Here is a 21199-nt window from a genome sequence, read left to right as displayed (position 1 = left end):
TAACTAGACTTCGAGAACTTGTTTTTCTTGTTGGACCCTGAAGGTCCATCAAACTTCCTCTTTTCACCAACCTCTATCCTTTCCAGAACCTTTTCCTTATGCTGGGCCTCCACATTCTTAGCTGCTCGAACAACTGTTTTCAGAGTGGTTGCCATCTTGACTGTCGGGCCAAAGTCGGCAGACAGTCCATTAGCGAACCTCTCAATCTTGGAGAGTTCCGTTGGCACTAGGTATGGAAATAACTTCATTCTCTCAGTGAATGCAGTAGCATAGTCATCTATGCTCATTCTCCCCTTCTTCAAGTTTTGGAACTCATTGTTCAGATCAATCAGATGTATCTCTGAACAATGTTGTACCCTTAATTGTTCCAAGAACTCCTCCTATGACATTTTCAGAGATTCTCCTCATGGCATAGTATCTGCCAACAACTTCCACCAGCTCAAGACTCCGACTTCAGTTGTCTAACTGCAAAGACAATCTTATGTTTGATGCTACAGTCGCAAATTTCAAATACCACCTCCATTTCGGAGATCCAATCCATAATCTCAACAGAATTTGGGCTTCCAGAAATACTTGGCGGCTTGGCGCCCAAGAAATTCTTATACATTCGTCCGTCCTTGTTGTTTCCCCTTTTCGGGTCTTTCCTTCGTTCTCCTCGAGTCCCAACTTGAATCACAATGCGATTGTTGTTTCCTTCATCTGATTGCTCGGGAATCAATTCAGGTTCCTCAATAGGCATGATAGGTTCGTCCCTATTATCATTATCATGGAACATCTGTCGCATTTCTTCCCTTTGTTCGGCTAACATAGCCTGAATCATGGCTTGCATCCCAGCCAATGTCATTGGCTCTAGTGCTGCTGCTGCAACAGTTACTTGCTCTATTACAGGTATTTAATTCCTGTTTTTGTCCACGTTTCCAAATCCACTCCTTTTTCTCACAATTTTTTTTATCTATATACCGAAAAAGGTGAATTTATATCCTTATTCACGATAGATGTTCAAATCATCATTATTACTCCAAACAATTACATGCTAGTTCTAATACTGTCGTCATACGCTCAGAATCCTAAACACATAAGGTTTCCAGATCTGGTTAGTAACAAACCGTAGATCTGAACAACTAATATCATATATGGCAACATATAACATTTAGCACATAAAGACATTTTAGGAATCTTTCCTAAAATAAACTAGTGCTCGTATCTAAAATATCACAGACACTCATCTCATAATCTTCACTTAGCATTCTAAGTTTAAGTCTAGAAATCCTACAAGTTCCTACTTCTCTTAAACCTAGTTCTGATACCAACTGTGACATCCCCAGAATCACGACCAAAAAAGACTGGTTTCATTTATGCTTTAAAAATAATTTTAGAGTAAATCCTTTTGATTTAAAAGAGTTGCGGAATGTGTTCCCAAAACAAAATATGATAAAATAAAGTATATCAAAGCATTTCATCAAGAGATGCATTTTCATTATATAACAATATTCGGGATGTCATGTTCCGATAAACAGACCAAAAGCATAAACAACAAAAGATACACCATACAACAGTTACATATAACAACTGGTCTAATATCCAAAGATCTTGATAATCATCCAACTTATGCTCTCACGTCACTACCTGTAATGCAAATAAAAACTGAGTGGGTCAGGCTTGGGAGCCTGGTGAACATATAGAGTTTTCAACCCACAATAAACAATTATATTTAATTTCATCAACCAAAAATAACCCGATTACTCATTCCCGTTATCCTCACTTTACGCCCCTAAAACAACATCTATTACCAGGGACCTAATCTAGGATTTTCATTGGGACGAACATTACTGCAAGGGGTTTCCTCAACAATTGATGTCCTAAAGGAAACCATGAGGGGGATAGAGTACACCGGTGAACACATCGTTCACAACACTTATAGGTTATGAACCTGCTAGCGTTCCACATGACTATCTAGAAAGAGACCGTGGTCTTCATCCATACTCCGCTAGATGACTAGGTCAACAACAACAACATCGAGGCCTCTCATCAGTTTATTACACATCAACTATCTACCCAAGTTCTACCCAACATTTTGTATATGAAACTTAAAACTGATAAGGTATTCATTTAATACTTGTTCCAAATATACAGATTCATTCCAAGTAACAGATAATATATATCTATATACACATAGCATGTATTTACTCGGAGATACTTTATATCTACGTGTTAGAAGAAAAGGAATATACACTCACACCAAACATATACTTAATACATTCAAACAATACTTGTATTAAAATTGTGTTTATGAAAGGGACTATACACTCACTTTATCAGAAGATGATTGGACAACACTACGACTTGTAGAAGTAGTATTCTTCGGTAGATCTAGAAGATCTTCATACACCAGGCTTCCCGCAGGCAGAGCCTCAGCTCGAAAACTCTTTTCTTCTCGGGATCTTCGGGCTTCGGGACTCGCTTCGGGTCTCGGGATGATACCGGGGATTTAGGGGGTTAAAATAGGGCTTAGAGAGAGTATCGGGAGTGGGTGATTAAGAGATGAGCAACCAAACTCGGATGCCCCTTGAATTCTATTTATAGGGAAAAAATGCTAGGTTCACCTCATGCGCCACATATGCTCACCTTGTGAGCTCAATTCTTCATTGTGTTCATCATGGCCACTTGCCCTGGAAGACGTCCATCATCAGTTTACCTCGTGAGCCACTAATGCTCACTTCGTGAGCTCTGACACAACCTTGGGGTTTACGCCCGAACTTCATAAATTCATAACTTTCTCATACGAGCTCCGTTTTCGATGTTCTTTATATCCACGCGTAGGTGAGATTATGCACTAAAACGCTTATTTAGACTCCGTTGTCTAATTTTGAATTTATTTTTATTATATTATTTTTAGTAGGTCGGGACAGGAAAACTCCGTTATAAATTCATAACTTCTTCATCGACGTCCGTTTTCGTCTATCTTTTTACCGTTGCACTACCATTGACGAGATCTTCGATTCTCATTTAGATTGTTTCGGCTAAAAACCGCTCGATCTCAAATTGAGTATTCAGGCTACATACCGCTAAGTCGAAACTTAGAAAAATCATAACTTCCTCATACGAAGTCAGATTTGGACGTTCTTTTTATGAACGCTCAACGAACTCTACAACTTTCGTTTAGATCGCTAAGGCCAAGTCTCGCTCTATCATAAATTTGTATTTTACGTCATTCAGCGTCGTGTCGGTTCTATCGCGAAACTTCGATAGGTCATAACTTCTTCGTTATAACTCGGATTTCGGCATTCTTGATATATCCGGAAACCTCGTCACGACCACTACATCTTCATGTATCAATATTGGGTTTATCTAACATTTCATTTTCACGCTTATTTTCATTCTTAATTCATTTAAGCCACATAATTAAGCAATTATGCATAAAACACATAATACTCAAATAATACATTCTTATTATTTCAAAATGGGTTACATAGTTTAACCTAGACTATTACATCGATATTAATGACAAGACCAGAAACACGGGCGTTACAGGGACATAACACCACTCGGTCAACTGGCCGCTCCACATAAGTATTCTCTTATCCTTGCTCTATCCGGATGAACTGAGACCACCCTTGTCCCACTAATCTGTCATCATCTTGGTTACCAGACCCCCACCGGTTACTGAATCCCACACTCTATCTCTCGGTCGCTCCCAACGGCCTCCGAAGAAAACTTCGGCTATTTAGATCTGCTCTATCTTCCTTGCCGCTCTGGCTCTGTAAGTTCTATAATCCTCGATCCCCTACCTTGACCTATGGTCTCTACAAGGTCCCACCTGTGCTGCTATAAGTACACGGGCCTCGCCCACAGGTCTCACCCAAACTATATTTCAGAGTGGCCTCTCCCACAGGTCTCACCTATCTAGGGCTATGCAAGCCCACTCCTTCTCAAGTTTCAGCTTGCTATCCTCTCTCGATTCTTATCATGCTAACTAGGAGATACGGCCCCCTGCCCACACTCCGCTAACTAGAAGATACGGGCCCTTGCCCATACTCCGCTAACTAGGAGATTCGGGCCCTCGCCCACACTCCTCTAACTAGGTTGCTAATGAATGCTACGGCTCACTCACAACCTTACAACACATCCCACACTGTGTAACTGCTGGTGAATGCTATGGCTAACATGTGGTCTTACATCCTGACTAAAATCACGTCCTAAAGGGAAAATTCTCCAACCTGGTTTCCCAAACCAGTCATCAGCTAATCGTGAATACCCGAACACAACCATCGGGAAGTTTCCTAAACTCCCCACTCACGTGCTCCTCTATCCATATGACCACTCAAGCTGCTTTCTTTCTCAACATGATTGAGAACTTATTCCAGTTGCGCACTTACTTCTGCTTCTGACGACTCGGGTGGTTCTCCCCCACTTTGATTCAACCAGATCCTTACAAGTCCCAACTTGGAAAGGATTCCCAATCCTCCTTTTCATCTAGTGATCGATTTGCTCACAATCTGATGCTCACTACTGTTATTGTTCTAACTGACCAATACATATCTATAATTCTCTTGAAAACTAATGAAAGATATCCCGAGTTCCAAATACGCTTGCTACAGTTACTGCATCCTGAGAACCTGCTCTAAAAGGAGACATCTTTGATCTAACACTCTATAACCCATGGTATGCAGACGACATATAACTCAATCGTAAGCAGGAAACAAAATTCCAAAGTACATTAACTAACATCGATGCAGTACCATAACAAAATAAATCACAAATACAAGCTAATAGTAAAGTGATAGATACACACCCGCTACATCAGGGGCTGCTCGCATCTCCTCTGAAATCAATAGGAATGCTCTGCTCCTCACCACGGGGGCCTCTGCCCTCCCTAACGATCGTCGGTGATCCTCAATGACACAGGGGCAGGTGTCATCACCTATCCTGTTGCTGCCAAACTCAGACATTGGGCCTTCTTGTTCCCCCTTACTGCAATGGAAGCATATCAGGTTTGATCCCTGGGTGGTGATAGCAGTATAATCCCTTCTATAACGACCGATCTGGCCGCACCTGAAACAGCCAGAATCGCCACCACTGTCACTCCTACATGCACCCTCGTGTGCCCTGCCGCACTTCCCACATCGGCTACGGTCTTGATGACCTCTCGATCTAGAATCTGATGTCTTGGGCTTCCTGCACGCTCCCGCGGATGCCTGTACCTCCACTGGTTTCCTCTTCCCATCTGCCTCTAATTCAATCTCTCTCTCTCCCTGGCTCGAGCGATCATATCCTCCAGTATCTTGCAGCTTGACCGGCTAACAAACTGCCTGATATCACTCCTCAACATCTAGTGGTACCAATCCTTCTTCATCTCCTCATCCGCCACATACCGCGAAACCAGGAGGTCTCTCTCTCTCTGAACTTGGCGATGATCTCCGCCACTATCTCAGTAGTCTGGTGGAGGTCCTAGAACTCTCGCGCTAGCTGTTGCACCTCAATAATTGGTGTAAACTCGGACCTGAACCTGGCACAGAAGTCACTCCATGTCATCGTGTGACATCCCCAAAATCACGGCCAGAAAAGATCGGTTTTGTTTATACTTTATTTCAAAATCAGAGTTATCTTTTAACAAAAGGGTTGCGGAATTTGTCCCAAAACAATAATATGATAAAGATTTATCAAAAGCATTTCCATAGAAATGTATTTCATTAAAAGACTCGGGATGTCATGTTCGTACAGATCAAAAGTATAAACAATACAATATAAGGCTTACTACATTATTTCATATCTACAGGCCTATATCCGTAATCCCTCGTCCAAAACATCACACCTATGCTCATGCGCCACTACCTGTAATACATAAAACTGAGTGGGTCAGGCTTGGGAGCCTGGTGAGCACATAGGGTTTTCAACCCACAACAAATAAGTTTATTAATTTCATCAATCAACAATAACCCGATTACCCATTCCCGTTATCCTCACTTTACATCCCTAAACACCTATCATAAGGGACCTAGCCTAAGGATCTTCATCGGGACGGGCACTACTGCTAAGGGGATTCCTCAGCAATAAATGTCCTAATAGGCAACCATGTGGGGGATGGAGTACACCGGTGAACACATCGTTCACAACACCTACAGGTTGCGAGCCTGCTAGTGTTCCACTGGACTGTCTAGAAGAGTCCGTGGTCGTCATCTATACTCCGCTAGATGACTGGATCAACAACAACAACATCGAGGCCTCTCATCATTTTATCACACATCACCTATTACATCTACCCATGTTTTACCCCAACATTCTCGTAGATATAAAATACATATACAGTTTAAATCATTGAAAACATGTATAACAACGTTCATCTAGCATAGATAGCAAGTATTCAGATAATATGCACACATAACACGTAATTTATATAAAATACTTCATATCTATGTGTAAGTTGAAAGGGACCATGCACTCACCTGATTAGGTGGTGACTCAGCAGTCGGACAGCGCTTCGATACTCTCAAAATGATATTTCTTCGATAAAACCTAGTATCGATGCCACTAGGGTTTAGTCTAATGATAACCGCGACAAATTAATTATCTGACTATTATTATTATTATTATATAAGCGTTAATAACACTCAATATAACTCATAATAATAGCCCAAATAATTATTTTAAGGACCTAATAACATTCCTATATTAAAACATAAGCTAAACTAAAGATAGGATAGGTACAGCTCACTTACAGCAGGTTTTTCTCGAAAACCGGGCTTCGCTGGAGCAGCGTTCCTGAGCCAAAAGGCTCTTTTCTCGGGACTCCGGGAGCCTCGGGGCTTCCTTCAGGTGCTAGGGGGTTTACCTAGGCTTTTAGGGGGGTTAGGGGGCTTAGAGAGAGAGTTTAGAGAGAGAAAGAAGAGGGTTGAGGGGTGAGGAAATGAGGGAACCCGACACCTCTATTTATAGGGGAGGAATCTGATGGAATCTCCGAGTAGGGGGGACCTACTCGCCGAGTTGGTCCATGTGGTGGTCTTCTGGTGGTGCCACGTGTCCAATTTTGGTGGTGCCACGTCACCCCCCATCGCGTATTAGCCCTCAAACTTAGAAAAATCATAACTTTGGCATACGAGCTCCGTCTTCGACGTTCTTTATATCCACGCGTAGGTAAAATCAAGATCTACAACTTTCGTTTAGACTCCGTCGGCTAATTCTCGACCGATCTCAAATTTAACAGTAGGAGGCGTTTAGACTGTTAAATGACCGCGAAGAGTTCATAACTCCTTCATACGGACTCTGTTTTCGTCTGTCTTTTTACCGTTGAGTTCCTATTAATGAGATCTTCAACTCTTATTTAGGTCGCATAAGCCAAAAACCGCTCGAACTAAAATTCGAGTTTCGGGCCGTGCACTGCTAAGCCGAATCTTAGAAAAATCATAACTTCTTCATACGAAGTCAGATTTGGGCGTTCTTTTTATCGATGTTCTTAGTTTAACATATTCTACGACTTTTGTTTAGATTGCTAAGGCTAAAAAGTCTTCTATCGTAAATTCACTATTTACGTCTCCCGGTGCCGTGCCGGTTTTGCCGTAAAACTTCGGCGGGCCATAGCTTCTTTGTTATAGCTCGGATTTTGGCATTCTTTATATGTACGGAAACCTTGAGACATATTCTACAACTTTATGTAGAGATATCGGGATTATCTCACACTTTAATTTTGACGCTCATTTTTATTCTTTATTAATTATACATTTATAATTAAATAATAAACACATAAACACACATAATTCACATAATACTCAAATATTTAATATTTATTACTTCAAAAAGAGTTACAATAGTTGACCTAGACTATTACATTGACAAAAATGCTTAGCCCTGAAACCCGGGCGTTACAATTCTCTCCCCCTTAGGATGATTCTGTCTCGGAATCATGCATCAACAAACAGATTTGGATAGCGACTCATCATGTCATCCTCTGTTTCAAAGTGAGATTCGGCCCATTCGAATGTTTCCATCGGACTAGCACTAAGTCGACCATCTTGCGTCGTAACTTCTTAGTCTTACGGTCAACAATTGTCTCGGGCTCTTCGATCAACCTTTTATTCTCATCCATCCTTAACTCTGAGATTGGAATTATGTCGGGAACATCTCCCATGAATTTCCTCAAATAACACACATGGAAGGTGTTATGAATACCATTGAGTACTTCGTGCAATTCCAGCTTGTAAGCTTGGTTCCCAATCTTCTGAAGAACTTTGAACGGTCCAATAAACCTTGGACTCAACTTTCCTCGTTTCCCAAATCGTATAAGTCCCTTCCACGGTGAGACTTTAAGCAAAACGGAATCCCCAACTTCGAAGGTTATCGATCGTCTTTTCTTGTCAGCATAGCTCTTCTGACGATCCTGAGCTGCTAACATTCTTTCCCTAATCTCCTTCAATTTCTCAGCAGTCTCATGGACTATCTCGGGGCCCATAAACTGCTTCTCTCCGGCTTCAAGCCAACAAGACAGCGTACGAAACTTCTGCCCATACAAGGCTTGATAAGGAGCCATCTTGATGCTCGAGTGAAAACTATTGTTGTAGGAAAATTCTACTAGAGGTAAGTGTTCGTCCCAATTCCTTTGGAATTCGAGGGTACATGCTCTCAGCATATCTTCCAACGTCTGAATCGTTCTTTCGCTCTGACCATCAGTTTGCGGATGGTAAGCAGTACTCAAACACAACTTTGTACCCAACTCCTCTTGTAGACTCCTCCAAAACCTCGACGTGAAACGACTATCACGATCTGACACAATCGTAAGAGGGACACCGTGAAGTCTTACAATTTCCTTCACGTAAGGGTTTGCGAGCTTATCCATAGACCACTTCTCGTTAGCGGCTATGAAGTGTGCACTCTTGGTGAAACGATCCACGACTACCCAAATCATGTGGTGTCCGTTCTTCGTTCTGGGCAGTTTAGTCACAAAATCCATGGTGATGTCTTCCCATTTACCCATGGGTACAGGTAAAGGTTCTAAACTCCCATACGGTTTCTGATGTTGTGTCTTAACCCTCGCACATGTTATGCACTCAGCCACATACTTTGCAACATCGAGCTTCATCGTCGGCCACCAGTAGTAGGGTTTTAGGTCCCTATACATTTTAGTGCTACCGGGATGAATCGAGTACATGGTCTTGTGTGCTTCTTCCATTAGAAGATCTCTTATTCCTCCCGTCTTAGGTACCCAAATTCGATCTTGGAATACCTTCAGTCCTCGACTGTTCGTACCGAACACTAACGTTTTTCCCAAACGTTCTTCCTTTCGGTCATTCTTTTCTAAGGCTTCTTCTTGAGCTTTTCTGATACTTTCCACAATCGTCGAGATGACTTCAATTCTTAACGCTCTTGGCCTTTATCTTTCAAGATTGACTTTCCGACTGAGAGCATCAGCAACAATATTTGCTTTATCTGGGTGGTAAAGTATCTCACAGTCGTAGTCCTTGAGAAGTTCTAGCCAGCGTCGTTGCCTCATGTTCAACTCCTTCTGATTAAAAAGGTACTGGAGACTCTTATGATCAGTGAAGAGCTTGCACTTCGTGCCGTAGAGGTAATGCCTCCATATCTTTAAGGCGAATACTACCGCTGCCAACTCCAGATCATGAGTGGGGTAGTTCTTTTCGTGCTCTTTCAATTGTCGAGATGCGTATGCTATCACCTTTTCTCTTTGGGTCAGAACACAACCCAACCGGACTCCAGATGCATCACTGTAAACCGCGAAATCTTCGACTCCATCGGGTAGAGAAAGTATCGGTGCTTCACATAACTTCTTCTTTAGCTTCTCGAATGCCTCATCGTGCTTCTCACTCCACGTATACGTAGCTCCTTTATGAGTCAAAGCTGTTAATGGAGCAGCTATCGAAGTAAAGCCTTGGATAAATCGTCGGTAATATCCGGCTAATCCTAGAAAGCTTCGAATCTCCGTGGGACTCTTCGGACGTTCCCACTTCATTACATCCTCGATCTTGGCGGGGTCAACCATTATTCCCTCCTGGTTAACAACATGACCCAAGAATTGGACTTCCCGTATCCAAAAGTCGCATTTGGAGAACTTTGCAAAAAGCTTCTCCTTCTTTAACACCTCCAACACTTCTCGTAGATGCTTGCCATGCTCTTCCTGGCTTTTCGAGTAGATGAGAATGTCATCGATGAACACTATCACAGATTTATTGAGGAATGGTTTACAAACCCTATTCATCAAATCCATGAATGTTGCGGGAGCATTGGTTAGTCCGAATGACATAACCAAGAACTCGTAGTGTCCATATCTTGTTCTGAATGCAGTCTTCTCAATATCCTGCTCTCTCACCTTCAGCTGATGATATCCTGACCTAAGATCGATCTTTGAGAAGTAGTTCGAACCTTGCAGCTGATCGAATAGGTCATCAATCCTCGGCAATGGATACTTGTTCTTCACCGTTGCCTTATTCAGCTCTCGGTAGTCTATGCACATCCTCATGCTTTCGTCCTTCTTCTTCACGAATAACACCGGAGCTCCCCAGGGTGATGAACTAGGTCGAATGAAACCGATGTCCAACAGCTCCTGAAGTTGCTTCATGAGCTCCTTCATCTCCGTCGGTGCTAATCGGTAAGGTGCTTTTGCTATCGGTGTTGTTCCTGGTAATAAGTCTATACGAAACTCCACTTGCCTATCAGGTGGTAATCCGGGAAGATCTTCAGGAAAGACTTATGGATAATCGCACACAACCGGTATATTCTGCACCTCTTTCTTTTCCTTCTTAGCATCGATTACGAATGCCAAGTACGATGCACATCCCTTGGACAAACATTTCCTGGCTTTCATCAGGGAGATGATTCCAGAATTCACTCTGCGTTTGTCCCCGTACACCATAAATGATTCCTTTCCGGGTGGGTTTATCCTAACTATCTTCTTTCGGCAGAATATCTCGGCATCGTTGGCGCTAAGCCAATCCATACCCAAAACGATGTCGAAACCGTTTAACTCTATGGGTAATAGTTCCTCATGGAATTCGTTTCCGTTTAGGTCAATGACGATGTTCCTAATACGATTACTAACAGGTACGAATTTGCCACTGGCAACTTCTACAATCAGGGCATTATCTAGTTTTTCTACAGGTAATGCTAATTTCGCACTAAATTTATGCGACACAAAGGAGTAGTTGGCTCCGGAATCAAACAGTATATTTGCAGGCAAACCATTTACAAGAAAGGTACCTGAAGCGACGTCTGCTGCCTCCTTTGCAGCCTCGAGCATCATCTGGAAGGCTCTCGCCTTCGGCTTTGATGGTATGTTGGGTCTTCCTGCCTCCTTCTTCTTCGGGCAGTCCTTAAAAATGTGCCCTTCTTCATTACACCCATAACAGGCCTTCTGGTTGAGGGTGCATTCATTGGCATAGTGCCCAGGCTTTCCGCATTTGTAACAAGTGACCCCTCCATCACACTTCCCAGAGTGCTTCTTCTTGCACTTGTCACACCACTTTGCTTCTGATCCTCCTCCTCTCGAACCAGACTTCGAGAATCTACCTTTCTTACCGGACCTCGAGGATCCGTCAAATTTCCTTTTCTCTCCCACTTCCGCTCTCTCCAGACCCTTCTCTCGTATCTGGGTCTCCACATTCTTAGCAGCCCAGATGGCGGATTTCAGAGTGGTAGTTTGCTTGACCATTGGACCGAAGTCCGCTGGTAATCCGAGGGCAAATTTGTTAACCTTGGAGAGTTCAGTTGGGACGAGGTGAGGAACAAGCTTCATTTTCTCAGTAAAGCTTGCAGCGTATTCAGTAACGCTCATTCTTCCCTTCTTCAGATTCTGGAATTCGTTGTTGATCTCCAGAAGATCCTGCTCAGAGTAGTATTGCATCTTCAACTGTACCAGAAAATCCTCCCACGACATTTTGCTTGCTTCACCTTTGGGCATTGAATCAGCTAATAGCTTCCACCAGCTTAGTACTCCAGATTTCAATAGAGGAACTGCGAGAGCAGTCTTCTGCCTATTGCTACACTCGCAACTCTCAAACATTGTCTCCATCTCAGAGATCCAGTTCATGACTTCCACCGGCGTCGGGCTTCTAGATAGACTCGGTGGCTTGGATGCCATGAAATCCTTGTATTTGCATCCACGTCCATCATTTCCTCCATCCTGGTGGTTTTGCCTAACTATCGGTGGGTTGGCTTGACCAATAGTCCCACTGTAGTTTCCTTCTTCAGTCTGCCCTTCGTTCAACTCGGGCTGTTCGATCTGAATAGTCGCTTCCTCTCGATTTTGCTGGAGCAAATGCCTGGTTTCCTCCATTTGACGATCCAACATTGCCTGGATCATCGCTTGCACTCCGACCATCGTTATTGGTCCGACAGCGGCTTCCACAACTGGTATTTGCTCAATCACAGGGGGGTTGGTGTCCGTTCCCATTTGCGTTTACGTTTCCGCTATGGGTCCTTACCATCTTGATCTATACACCGAATAAGGTGAATTTAGATCTTTATTTAGGAGAGACGTTTTAAATCGTCCTTATCACTCCGAAACGTTTACATGCTAATTCTAATATCGTAGTCGTACGTTTAGAATCCTAAACACATAAGGTTTCCAGATCCGGTCGGCAACAGACCATAGATCCGAACAAAATAACAGCATATCATGCATAAAACATTTAGCACATACAAGCATTTTAGGCACAATTCCTAAAATAAGCTAGTGCTCACACCTCACAATCATCACTTAGCATTCTAAGTTTAAGTCTAGAAATCCTACAAATTCCTTGTTCGCTTAAACTAATGCTCTGATACCAACTGTGACATCCCCAAAATCACGGCCAGAAAAGACCGGTTTTGTTTATACTTTATTTCAAAATCAGAGTTATCTTTTAATAAAAGGGTTGCGGAATTTGTCCCAAAACAATAATATGATAAAGATTTATCAAAAGCATTTCCATAGAAATGTATTTCATTAAAAGACTTGGGATGTCATGTTCGTACAGATCAAAAGTATAAACAATACAATATAAGCCTTACTACATTATTTCATATCTACAGGCCTATATCCATAATCCCTCGTCCAAAACATCACACCTATGCTCATGCGCCACTACCTGTAATACATAAAACTGAGTGGGTCAGGCTTGGGAGCCTGGTGAGCACATAGGGTTTTCAACCCACAATAAATAAGTTTATTAATTTCATCAATCAACAATAACCCGATTACCCATTCCCGTTATCCTCACTTTACGTCCCTAAACACCTATCATAAGGGACCTAGCCTAAGGATCTTCATCGGGACGGGCACTACTGCTAAGGGGATTCCTCAGCAATAAATGTCCTAATAGGCAACCATGTGGGGGATGGAGTACACCGGTGAACACATCGTTCACAACACCTACAGGTTGCGAGCCTGCTAGTGTTCCACTGGACTGTCTAGAAGAGTCCGTGGTCGTCATCTATACTCCGCTAGATGACTGGATCAACAACAACAACATCGAGGCCTCTCATCATTTTATCACACAACACCTATTACATCTACCCATGTTTTACCCCAACATTCTTGTAGATATAAAATACATATACAGTTTAAATCATTGAAAACATGTATAACAACGTTCATCTAGCATAGATAGCAAGTATTCAGATAATATGCACACATAACACGTAATTTATATAAAATACTTCATATCTATGTGTAAGTTGAAAGGGACCATGCACTCACCTGATTAGGTGGTGACTCAGCACTCGGACAGCGCTTCGATACTCTCAAAATGATATTTCTTCGATAAAACCTAGTATCGATGCCACTAGGGTTTAGTCTAATGATAACCGCGACAAATTAATTATCTGACTATTATTATTATATAAGCGTTAATAACACTCAATATAACTCATAATAATAGCCCAAATAATTATTTTAAGGACCTAATAACATTCCTATATTAAAACATAAGCTAAACTAAAGATAGGATGGGTACAACTCACTTACAACAGGTTTTTCTCGAAAACCGGGCTTCGCTGGAGCAGCGTTCCTGAGCCGAAAGGCTCTTTTCTCGGGACTCCGGGAGCCTCGGGGCTTCCTTCAGGTGCTAGGGGGTTTACCTAGGCTTTTAGGAGGGTTAGGGGGCTTAGAGAGAGAGTTTAGAGAGAGAAAGAAGAGGGTTGAGGGGTGAGGAAATGAGGGAACCCGGCACCTCTATTTATAGGGGAGGAATCTGATGGACTCACCGAGTTGGTCCATGTGGTGGTCTTCTGGTGGTGCCACGTGTCCAATTCTGGTGGTGCCACGTCACCCGCCATCGCGTATTAGCCCTCAAACTTAGAAAAATCATAACTTTGGCATACGAGCTCCGTTTTCGACGTTCTTTATATTCACGCGTAGGTAAAATCAAGATCTACAACTTTTGTTTAGACTCCGTCGGCTAATTCTCGACCGATCTCAAATTTAACAGTAGGAGGCGTTTAGACTGTTAAATGACCGCGAAGAGTTCATAACTCCTTCATACGGACTCTGTTTTCGTCTGTATTTTTACCGTTGAGTTCCTATTAATGAGATCTTCAACTCTTATTTAGGTCGCATAAGCCAAAAACCGCTCGAACTAAAATTCGAGTTTCGGGCCGTGTACTGCTAAGCCGAATCTTAGAAAAATCATAACTTCTTCATACGAAGTCAGATTTGGGCGTTCTTTTTATCGATGTTCTTAGTTTAACATATTCTATGACTTTTGTTTAGATTGCTAAGGCTTAAAAGTCTTCTATCGTAAATTCACTATTTACGTCTCCCGGTGCCGTGCCGGTTTTGCCGTAAAACTTCGGCGGGCCATAACTTCTTCGTTATAGCTCGGATTTTGGCATTCTTTATATGTACGGAAACCTTGAGACATATTCTACAACTTTATGTAGAGATATCAGGATTATCTCACACTTTAATTTTGACGCTCATTTTTATTCTTTATTAATTATACATTTATAATTAAATAATAAACACATAAACACACATAATTCACATAATACTCAAATATTTCATATTTATTACTTCAAAAAGAGTTACAATAGTTGACCTAGACTATTACATTGACAAAAATGCTTATCCCTGAAAGCCGGGCGTTACACATCGCGTCCAATACGACATCATCTCCCATAGCATGTCCAACCTCCTCCCACCAATCGCGCACTCTGTCCTTCAAAAGACAGGAGTCGAGTAGGACCTTGTCCCCCTTGGGACACCGGCTAGTGCGAAAAGTGTCGGCAACATCTGCCAACCATCTACTGCTAGCAATGGGGTCCCTAGCCCTACGATAATCTGGAGCTCCACAAGCTCTGAACTCTCGTAAAGTCAGTGTACGTGCCCCCATCATAGGCACCATCTCAACGCAGAAGGCTCCCAGCCTCTCATCCAAAATCTCCAATATACCCTCCTTGACCGTACCAAAGATCACATGAGTCTAGTCTAAAATGTTGCATGTAATCTCAGCTGATATAAACTCTCTCATCTGCTCCCTGAGTTGCTCGGCTCCTGAACCTGAGCCCAATCCATCGTTGGCGCCTGAACCGCCCACTGGCCTCTCACTTAATTTCACCATTCTACAACATAACATAACTATCATCAGAATACTCATCACTACCGAGGGATCATACATGCACTACAAGTTCCCCGATTTTATCTCAACCCTCCTTGACTCGAGTATGGATCCTATGCTTTCAGTAGTACGGGTCCATACTACCTTCCACATCTATTCGTACTTTCCTCAATGATTGACTTGACTCCACCAAGTCCCTTACTAGTACTACTGCTCACAACACTACTCTCATCCTAGGCTTGCCCTAGGGTAACCTCCAACCCAAAACCCAGTTCTCAACCACTGAAGGTATCTTCATAATGCCAATTAGCAACTAACTGAATACCATCACATGTGACGAAGCTTAGATAATCCTTCAAGTAAAGGATTGATCCCTACAACGGTTAGACTCAAACGAGAGCTGCGCAATAGGGTCAAATCTAGCACATTAAGGTTATTTAACCCTGATCACATGTGACTTAATGTATTCACCTAATGGCTAACTACCATTACTCAGAGTCTCACAAAGCACAAAGCAAGTAGCATTCATACAAAAGGAAAATCTAACCAGAACATAATCAAACAACTCTATCCATAAATCAGGAATCTATACTAGCATGCGATCTATAAAAGCTCATACACATATAACAGGCACATAAGGCATCCTCATAGATCCTTATTCCTAATCTAGCATGCAGTTCTCATGAGGGTATCATATCTAAACAAACATGTATGGGTAATTTCGGAGAATTTACTTGAGCTCGGCTGATTGCATGCACCACACCCTTTTCTTCTTTTTCAAAGTTCTTTTCTCTTTTCAAAACTCTTTTCTTTTTCTCAAAGCTCATTTAAAAAAATGATTTTCTTTTGAAAATTTTCATATCAAGTCCTTAGTTTGAGTTTAAACACACCCGAGAGTATGCCTGAATCCCTCAAATCAAGGCCCTGATACCAACTTGAAACATCCCAAAAATACCGTCCAAAATTTCATTTTTAAATGATTAATAAAAACATAGTAATCCAAACATCGTATAAAATCATAAGTCATGTATCTCAAAATATCATAACATCTGTCAAAATATATCAGAGTAAAACATCTCGGGCTAAACTTCTTGGTGTGTGCCATGCAATCATCCTGAGCTCTTCCCTCCACTACCGGAAGTACCTACAACCAAAACTGAAAATTGTAAGCAAGGAGCTTAGTGAGCTCACCATACTATCACATACCCTGCACATAATCACATACTGCAAACATTGGGCCTAGCCCGATATATCGGGCCTCGCCCGGCATCAGATGAATCTGACATTAGGCCCCGCTCGGTATACAAATATGTTTTTACTAGGCCCCGTCTGTCTCTAGGCCCCGCCCACTTTACATATACAAACAATAACATGTAATCATACTAATACATAACAAACAATCACTATACTATAACTGCTAGTCTAAAGGCCCCGCATATCTTGGGCCTCGCCATATTATGCTACTAATGAGATATGGAACCCCTTCGACACTTAGCTAGTGATGAGATACGGGCCCCCGCCCAAACTTATCTCCCTACCAAGCACATACAAGTATCACAAAGATAACAATTATAACTAAACATACACTACTGCCTCGGGTACCACCCGACATCGGACCGTGGCTCGGAAACAAACATATGAATCTTCCTCGGGACTCGCCCATCATTGGACCGAAATCCGAAACATATAAGCTGCATCGGGCTATCCCAAGCATTGGATCTAAATCCATTATACACTAACATACATAAACGGGCTGGCATTGGTGCATTCGACCCGTTCCTACTAAAGAAAACTCACCTCACAAACTGACTGTAGAACCCTGCGGATAACCCCTCGCTGCTAGTTGGCATCCCCAAACTGCTGATCTCTTGACTCCCCAAGCTAACATTATCCAAAAATAACAATCATTCCAACCAATAATTCTACTTAGGGTAAAATGACCCTTTTACCCCTGCTCTAACTTGGACTATACCCAAGGCCCAATTCCATCTAATCTTTCTAAGTCTACTACTGGCCCAATTTGCTAAATTGGGTCCAATCCCTCTAATGGGCCTTATCCTAAGCCCAAACATATTCTTGGCCCAATTTATCTGACTTTTGATGGCCCACTAAAGCCCAAAGACCTAAAGTCCACTGCTTGTCCCAACCCGAGGCCCCAAACACACCAAGCCCATAATTGATTAGTATGCGGGGGGTAATCCTCTGTACGCTAAGCGTATTGGCTAAATGGCGTGTACACTGCACATACCTGCATGTACGCCCAACGTACTCCCGTGTTAAGTCACTTTTCCCATTAAGTGCTTATTACTCCATTCTAGAAGCTACAATCACATATCCAAGTCCTTACTAACATCTTAATCCATAAAGTTGATTACTTGGTGGCTTGCAACCCACCAAATGAACCCAAACATGAAATGTGACAACAAACTTCCATGAAAAGGGCTAGATCTCATGCATGGTTACAAGTGAACCCTAAAGATTGAAACTTTACTGTTTATGGGGCTCAAATGACACTAAGGGTGGAAACCCTAGACCTAGGAAACGAGTTGAGTCATAAAGGTTCATTCTTGGGACCTAAAAGGTACATAAACTCCATTAACATATATCTAAGCATTCTTAAGGAAATTTTCAGAATTTATACCTCAAAATGATTTGAAATGGAACCACAATCTTGGATCTATTGCTTCCCCTTTAATCCATCACTTTGCTATACCCTTCACTTGCTTGAAAAATGGCATCACAACACAAAAATGCTCTCTAATGACCTCCAAAGCTCCAAGAACACTCAAGGGAGGATTAGGGTTTCGTGGTGACTATCTAAAGATGAAAGGGAGGTTGATATCTAGGGTGTTATGTTATTTATATAGTGACATACCCTAAAAATTAGTGTTTAGGGACTCTGAGCGTACGCTGTGTGTACTTCTTGTATGTTGGGCATACGTAGATCTGCACGTGTGTCCATTCGCCATTATACATTGGGCGTACCCTCACGCCTACCACCTTGCATGCATGGTACTTACTTTCCAAACATTTCCATTTAAGGACCAATTCTGCCGACAACTTCAAAGTATTATAACTTCCTCATTCTAAGTCCGCTTTCGATGAACTTTATATTCACAAAAAGCTAGCGGAAAACCCTACACTCGTAGCCACACCTCCAAGTCTAAAACCTCCCGAATAAACCCGAGACCCATAAAAGACTGAATCACCCTTACCCTTTTGCTTCCAAGATCACAACCGAGTACTTCCAAAACTGGGTGTTACAACTTATATCATGGTTACCTTTGATGTTTTTTAATCATATGGAGATAAGTTTCTTGAGTCCACTACCTGTGATGTTGTTGACCACATGGTACGAGTTATTATTTTTCTGATAAAACCAAAGTAGTCCTAGATCGATGATGGAAAATGGGCTCTAAGAATTTATAAGTTTTAGGCTGATTTTAGAGGAATAAATCCAAGAAATAGCTGTATATTTGTATTCATTGTTCAATGCTCTTAATTTCTTTTTTTTTTCTATGTTGTCATCATCAAAAGTTATTTGGGAAGGTAAGAAAAACTTTATATTTTGCCCGTGTGCCTTCTTGTAGCATGTTTAGTTATATAAATAAAATTGCAAAACATGGTTGCTAGATGTCCTTCCTATCACTTAAGATGGTAAAGTTTTCCTTATGACTTATATTCAAATTTTTATGGGGATGTAACTCACCTCTTAGTGGCATCCCATTATCTTTCCAGGTGCAACACCCTAATTTTGTATAATTGACACACTAACTATATAGTTTGGCTATTTCTATGGGCTCTTGTTCGGTCGCACACATCGTCCCCCCCCCCCTTCAGGGCCGAGCTTGGATATTATCAGTCACCTCTTAGTCTTTTATGTGTATCCCTTGTTTGATTTTCGTTTGTTTTGTGTCAATTTGGAATAAGAGCTATTCTTCCACTTAAAAATGATTTATTCACATAAAATATATGTTTTACTGACTTTTGTGATATGTTTAAATATGTTGTTTTTTATGTGGATAAATCAATTTATTAAGTGTAACAATCATTGTCCATTTGGAATAGATATGAAAATCGGGTCTAACTAATATCATTTTACATGTATTTGGACTAAAATTAATGCCCCTCATAACTTCATTAATTTAGCCTATGTTTGACGTACGAGTTGAAAAGCTAACTGTTAGTTAAAAAGGTAGTTGATAGTTGAAAAGCTAGCTAATAGTTGAAAATTTAGCTGAGAAAAAATGATGTTTGGTAAAACTAGCTAAAAAATTAACTGAAATATATAAAATAACATAAAAGGACGTTTAAGAGTATTTGTTTCTATAATTAATTAAGGGTATATTTGGAAAATTTTAAAAAAGCTTCTAAAAAGTTGGTATAAGTAGTTTTTCAAAAAAACTAGCTTATAAACTAGTTTTTGACTTGCCAAAAACAACATAAAAAAGCTCGAAAAATAGGTTAGTTGTAACGTGTCAAACACAGCCTTAAGTTGTTGCTCAAGCTGCCTATAGCCTTTCCCATAGCTTGGGCCGAACCTTGCTTATAACTGTTGGTTTCAGTTCCGATATATTTAACCGAATACCAATGTATCCTCGCTTCTAAATCTAAATATTTTTTTAGTTAGATAGCTATTAGAAACTTTATAAAATAATTTAACAATCATAGGATATATTATCCTAATGGAATCTAACTTTATTTTCCTATTTTATATGTATGCCTTAAAATTATCCTTTATATTGTAAAATACAAGTGAATTTAAAATTTTTGCGACAATCTTTTTGTTTTCTCGAAGCATCTTTTTCGAGAAGAGGGTATAACAAACCAAATATGTTAGAGTTAGTGGATGTAAGTTGTGATTTGTCTGAAAGTTTGCTCAAGTGGGCTAGGGTTAGGTTTAGACCGCGCTTTGCCATTACACAAAGGGGGTTATGAATGATGGCTCATCATGTGTTTGCCCCACTTTTAGATTTTGTTGGCCCAAAGCTTTGAGATTTCGACCAATCAATAATTCCTAGTATACTTGTTTTTTATTTAAAGATTACTTTTTGATAAGGACCAGAAGGTTTGTTATGGTTTCGAAGTTTGTGTTTGCCATCAAGTTTTACTAAAACGTCGTTTTAACTCATATACGTGTATAAAATAAAATAATAGTTGAAAATACATATTAAAATATTAATTATATACAAAATTCCCGTCTTAAATCACGTCTTACAAACGATGTAGCTTGTTAAGGTTCAGAAAAAGCTTGAGCTTTAACATTGCTGCTAAGTCACACCCTACATGATTTAAAACTTTGTTTTTTGAACACTTGTATTTACTATTTAATTTTATCATTAACCAAAAGACATTTGACTTAACAAAGTAACGAGTGATTTTTTCAAATGAGGGGTCATGAGTTCTAAGTTTTATTAGGAAATATATATAGTGTTTAGGTAGATTAGGAATATAATAGCTATTGGTTTAAAAAAAATTATCAATCTTGGTGCTATGAACGTTTCCATTAAAGTTAGCAAAACTAATGATTTGGAAAGATTCATGTCAAATAAAAAAGTTATCCTAACACGTTTTTTTTTAATAAGAAAAGGCCATGTTTCTAAAATAACCATAATAGCCAAAAAAAAAATTATAGTTTTCCCATAATAGCCAAAAATTAA

The sequence above is a fragment of the Lactuca saligna genome, chromosome 7 (genome assembly GCF_052625555.1).
Source record: "Lactuca saligna cultivar CGN05327 chromosome 7, ASM5262555v1, whole genome shotgun sequence".
In the NCBI taxonomy this organism is placed as follows: domain Eukaryota; kingdom Viridiplantae; phylum Streptophyta; class Magnoliopsida; order Asterales; family Asteraceae; genus Lactuca; species Lactuca saligna.
The sequence above is the reverse complement of the archived record's forward strand: the minus strand, read 5'-3'. Positions refer to the sequence as shown.